At 46.1% G+C, this 6000-nt stretch overlaps 1 protein-coding gene across 7 annotated transcripts in view; it reads left to right on the top strand.

Annotated features, from left to right (window-relative positions):
- Positions 1-2476: 2476 nt before the first annotated feature.
- Positions 2477-6000, top strand: part of LOC122944883 (RING finger protein 112-like) — a 76334-nt gene continuing 72810 nt past the window's right edge. For 5 of the 7 annotated variants that reach the window (XR_006391062.1, XM_044303597.1, XM_044303596.1 and 2 more), the window contains exon 1: positions 2477-2515. The gene's annotated coding sequence lies outside the window, so the exon portion shown is untranslated. Of the gene's footprint in view, positions 2516-3022; positions 3089-6000 lie in introns of those variants that run through there. The other 2 variants (XM_044303594.1, XM_044303593.1) reach the window with 2 other exon arrangements.

The raw sequence follows: 6000 nt of genomic DNA, 5'->3' as shown, positions 1-6000 counted from the left end.
CCTGAGTCATGCCAAGAGATGCATAAAATTACAATCAGGGCTGGGGGGCTTTGAAGCAGGGAAATCCCTACCTCTGCTGTCTGTCAGCAAATGGGGGGTGTGAGGACATGGCTGACAGTAAATATTAATCCATATTCCTCACACTCCTGTATAAGAAACTGGACTTCAGAGCAGGGGATCCACTAGGTTGCTACTTCCTGGAGTAGTCCAAGTGTAGTTGGCAGCTAACCCACAAGGATCAGAGACACATGTGAAAAGCACTGAGGGATCAGGCAAAACAGTGGTCAGGGCCAGGCTCAATCTGATAAACTGTCTTAGGTCAGGATAGGCAGCGAACGGTCAGAATCCAGGCAATAGGCAGAAGTCAGTATATGGGCAGACAAATAATTACAGCACATCTGCGCAGGAATTTAGTAAGCTTTTAACCTATTACTCAGGCACCTTCCCTCACGGGAAAGTGCCTTGAGTACCCCAAGGCAGCCGGCCAAAGGCTTGAGCACTTTAGGGTGTGTGTGCACTGGCCCTTTAAGAGTTAGATGACTTGTGCACCCTAAGGGCAGAAGGGTAGAGAAGGACAGGCCTAGCCTGCACAGTGGAACAGAGCAACCCCAGCAGCCGGACCCACTGGGAAGGGGAGAGCAGGAGTGGGGTCCGTGCCTCCTGGAATGAATAAAACCCAGGACTGTTAACCAGACCAGCGGATAACCACCACTGTGACAAATGCATTCTATCAAAGAATGGTTAAACAAGAATTAAAGTTCTAACTTCTGGAATGGTCAAGCAGAATCTTGACCTTAATCCAATAGAAATTCTGTGGAAAAACCTGAACTGAGCAGTTCATGGAGGAAACCACCAACATATGTAGCAGAGCGGAAGCTGTTCTGTACAGAGGAATGGGCTAAATATCCTCAAAGCCAATGTGCAGGACTGATCAACAACTATCGAAACAGTGGAGGTCACAACAGGTACAGATAGCAAGGGTTCACATACTTTTACAACTTGCAGAGGTGATAGTGAAACATTTCCTCCAAGTCTAATATTTGAGACTCTTTTGTTTGATTTGGTTTTTTAGCTACTTTTTAGGACTTTTTTTAGCTCAAATGTAAGCAAAACTTTCTAGCACAACTGTAGATCTGCCACTTTACGAATCATTGGGCAGGCTGCACATATACAGTATATGTAGAAGTAAAGATATACATGCTCATACAATCAGGGGCGTAGCTAAAGGCTCATGGGCCCTGGTCCAAGAGTTCAGCTTGGGCCCCCTTCCCTCAGTGTTTTGTGGCTAGCGAAGCACATAGCCTTCATGCTGCCTGCGGCAAAAAATTGAAACAGTAGACCCCCCCCCATGCCAAATTCTTGACCTAACCCCTTCCCTCCAGCCAGAGCTATAACTTGACCAGCATGCACTTTTCTTATGTGGAACAAGGGTCTTCGGGCCCCCTCAGGCTCCTGGGCCCGGTAGTGACTGCTACCTCTGCGCCCCCTATAGCTACGCCCCTGCATATAATATATTAGAAAGACATCGCAGAGTTAGAGAAGTCGGTCTAGTTCTCCAGGAACCCTTCATCCTGTACCTTGTTCACTTTCCTAATCTTGCTCCCTCTCCGGTTACAGGTAGTGCTTCTGAAATCACGTTTGCGGGCAATTTCACACACGTGTATTCAGTCTGTGAAATAAGCTCGGTGAGACAAAGGCTCCTGTGATAGGAACTCATGGCATTAAACATGCTGTGTGTTGCTGTCTGACCCTCGCTGTACTGAACTGTACTGACGACATTATGCGAGTACAATTCAGTACAGCTGAGATCAGGCAGCAACACACAGCATTATAAATCATTAGTGTCACAGTCCGGGAAATACCTCTGCTTCATGGACTAAGGATCTTCCATCAAATTCTAATGTGTACATTGGTGGTAACATGCCCCACGGCCATCTCATCAGCCCCTCCCAGTAATTGCTCAGTATAGTCCACAATATCTGTAAAGAATAATTCAAGGCAACTGGACGTCCTGTAGATTTCTTGAAAACGTTTCACTCGTTCTTCCAACGAGCTTTCTCAATTCTGAGTGACTGTACAAAAATTCGGGGAATAAATATGTAACTGAATTTTTGTACAATCCCTCAGAATTGAGAAAGCTCGTTGGAAGAACTAGTGAAACGTTTTCAAGAAATCTACAGGACGTCCAGTTGCCTTGAATTATTCTTTACAGATATATACCATGACCTGGATAAATGAGAACCTTCACAGACATATAGTCCACAATATTTCCACGATATTGGATTGGATGTTTTGAGCCTGAGTTTAATGTTTCTGTTCCTTGAGCCTCTCGCTGTCAGTCATGACTCCTCCACTTTCTTTCTTGTTGAGGGGAAAGCCCAGACGATAAGCTCCGTGCGTCACTGTGTGCACAGGGTGTGACCTTCTGGATCCAACGCTCCTATTCCAGTAAATGTTGTCAGAGCAGTTATACAAACATATCAGAGACGCAGCAGCTAAGAGCAGGACCAACCCTGTGAGTACTTGGGAATACTAATCTGGGGCCCCAAGGGACCAGGGCTGACATGATTATCAGGGTGGGGGCTTCAAGGATAATTCCATGATCTGCTGTTCTGTGTCCAGAAGGATGAGGGGATGTGTGTAGTCAGAGCGGCAGCATTTCATGTCTTCGTGAGTTATAAGTCTCAAGGTTTTAGCTTGTTCAGACAGTAAACTCCAGCTCGTGGTAGAAGGAGGAGGAGGCAGATTTAGGGTCCAGTCACATGTCCGTAGTGTATTGTGGATCCAAAATACATCCGGCCGGCACCCCCATAGAACTGCCTTTTTTTGTTGGACAAGAATAGGACATGTTCTATTTTTTTCCGGAGCCGTGGACCGGAAATGCGGATGCAGACAGCATTCATTCCGCATCCGTTCCTGCCCCATAGAGAATGAATAGGTCCGCAACCGTTCCGGATAATTCCAGAAAGAGTGCAGACACATTTTATGGACGTCTGAATGGAGTCTTATAAGGGGGAGAACCAGAAAATGACGTTTGCCCTTTCTTTCTTCTGTGACTACCCTTCGGCTGAGATTTACGAAGACTTATGTAAGAATAGAAAATGATGATGTCGTATTATGATGACAATGGGGGGGTATTAGCTGGAGGGGGTGTGAGTGTGCAAATAAATCTCTCTACGGGGTGGGGTATTTGAAGCTGACAATCAGTGTGTAAGGGTACGACCACAGAGCGCGGTCGTGAGCTGTTTTCGGAGCGCGGCCGGCTGTGGCCCAAAACTGTGCAGTCAAATAGGCATTGAAGACTTCAAACACAAGGATTTTTTGTGTGTTATTTCTAGTACCACTTAAGCTGCAGTCCCAGAAAAATGGAGTAGGTCCAATCTCCCTATATTATAAAAGTCTATGCATACAAGTTTGGGTCTGCGCTGGAAATTCACATGCAGAGAATGGTTCAAAAGCACTGGTCTGTCAGGAGTTGTTTCTCTCGGTCTTTGGCTCCAACCCCTACGATCTCTGAACCGAGCAGCATCCAGAGCTGATGTTATTCCTTCAAATTAAACATGAACATAGGACAGACCCGCGAGACAGGATATTCGTAATAATTTATTGTACTTACAAAATTTCTTCTTTCAGTATCACACATAAAATATGCAAAACTCCTGCCGGACCCGGGTTTCGCTCCTGCTTCGTCTGGGGCCTCCATTAGTTGGCCACCTGGTTCTCAACTGCAGCCAGCCAACGGCTCACGACCACGCTGTAATGTCATACCCTTACAGGTTAATGTGTCTTCGAATCCCAGAACACATACAGTACTGTGCAAAGGTTTTATGCAGGTTTGGGGAAAATACTGCAAAGTAAGGATGCTTTCAGAAATAGAAGTGTTAATATTTTATTTTTATGAACGAAGAAAAGAGAAATCTGAACCCAATCAGTATCTAGTGTGACCCCTCTGCCTTCACCATCACTTCTTCTAGGTATATACAGGTCCTTCTTAAAAAATTTGCATATTGTGATAAAGTTGATTATTTTCTGTAATGTACTGATAAACATTAGACTTTCATATATTTTAGATTCATTACACACAACTGAAGTAGTTCAAGCCTTTTATTGTTTTAATATTGATGATTTTGGCCACAGCTCATAAAAACCCAAAATTCCTATCTAAAAAAATTAGCATATCATGAAAAGGTTCTCTAAACGAGCTATTAACCTAATCATCTGAATCAACTAATTACCTCTAAACACCTGCAAAAGATTCCTGAAGCTTTTAAAAACTCCCAGCCTGGTTCATTACTCCAAACGGCAATCATGGGTAAGACTGCCGACCTGACTGCTGTCCAGAAGGCCATCATTGACGCCCTCAGGCAAGAGGGTAAGACACAGAAAGACATGTCTGAACGAATAGGCTGTTCCCAGAGGGCTGTATCAAGGCACCTCAGTGGGAAGTCTGTGGGAAGGGAAAAGTGTGGCAGAAAACGCTGCACAACGAGAAGAGGTGACCGGACCCTGAGGAAGATTGTAGAGAAGGAGCGATTCCAGACCTTGGGGGACCTGCGGAAGCAGTGGACTGAGTCTGGAGTAGAAGCATCCAGAGCCCCCGTGTACAGGCGTGTGCAGGACATGGGCTACAGGTGCCGCATTCCCCAGAAACAGCGGCAGAAGCGCCTGACCTGGGCTACAGAGAAGCAGCACTGGACTGTTGCAGGTCATTCGGAAATCAAGGTGCCAGAGTCTGGAGGAAGACTGGGGAGAGGGAAATGCCAAAATGCCTGAAGTCCAGTGTCAAGTCCCCACAGTCAGTGATGGTCTGGGTGCCATGTCAGCTGCTGGTGTTGGTCCACTGTGTTTTATCAAGGGCAGGGTCAATGCAGCCGCTATCAGGAGATTGTGGAGCACTTCATGCTTCCATCTGCTGAAAAGCTTTATGGAGATGAAGATGTCATTTTTCAGCACGACCTGGCACCTGCTCACAGCGCCAACACCACTGGCAAATGGTTTACTGACCATGGTATTACTGGGCTCAATTGGCCTGCCAACTCTCCTGACCTGAACCCCATGGAGAATCTGTGGGATATTGGGAAGAGAAAGTTGAGAGACGCAAGACCCAACACTCTGGATGAGCTTAAGGCGGCATTGAAGCATCCTGGGCTTCCATAACACCTCAGCAGTGCCACAGGCTGATGGCCTCCATGCCACGCCGCATCGAAGCCTCCTGGGCCTCCATAACACCTCAGCAGTGCCACAGGCTGATGGCCTCCATGCCACGCCGCATCGAAGCCTCCTGGGCCTCCATAACACCTCAGCAGTGCCACAGGCTGATTGCCTCCATGCCACGCCGCATTGACGCATCCTGGGCCTCCATAACACCTCAGCAGTGCCACAGGCTGATTGCCTCCATGCCACGCCGCATTGAAGCCTCCTGGGCCTCCATAACACCTCAGCAGTGCCACAGGCTGATTGCCTCCATGCCGCGCCGCATTGAAGCAGTCATTTCTGCAAAAGGATTCCCAACCAAGTATTGCGTGCAGAACTGAACATCATTATTTGAAGGTTGACTTTTTTTGTATTAAAAACAGTTTTCTTTTATTGGTCGGATGAAATATGCTAATTTTTAGAGATAGGAATTTGGGTTTTCATGAGCTGTGGCCAAAATCATCAATATTAAAACTATAAAAGGCTTGAACTACTTCAGTTGTGTGTAATGAATCTAAAATATATGAAAGTCTAATGTTTATCAGCACATTACAGAAAATAATGAACTTTATCACAATATGCTAATTTTTTTAGAAGGACCTGTATATATACACACAAACCTGTATATCGCATCAGTACTTCTAGGTACACTCGCACACAGTTTTCCACAAACTCAGCAAGGAGGTTCCTCCAGGCATCTTGGAGAACTAAGCGCAGATCTTCTGTGGATGTAGGCTTGCTCAGATCCTTCTATCTCTTTCAGACAGGATGATGTTGAGGGGAGGCCTCTGTGGGGGTAGATCTGCA

The sequence above is a fragment of the Bufo gargarizans genome, chromosome 8 (assembly GCF_014858855.1).
Source record: "Bufo gargarizans isolate SCDJY-AF-19 chromosome 8, ASM1485885v1, whole genome shotgun sequence".
Taxonomy (NCBI): domain Eukaryota; kingdom Metazoa; phylum Chordata; class Amphibia; order Anura; family Bufonidae; genus Bufo; species Bufo gargarizans.
Note: the sequence above shows the minus strand (reverse complement) of the source record. Positions and strands in the feature narration are given on the sequence as shown.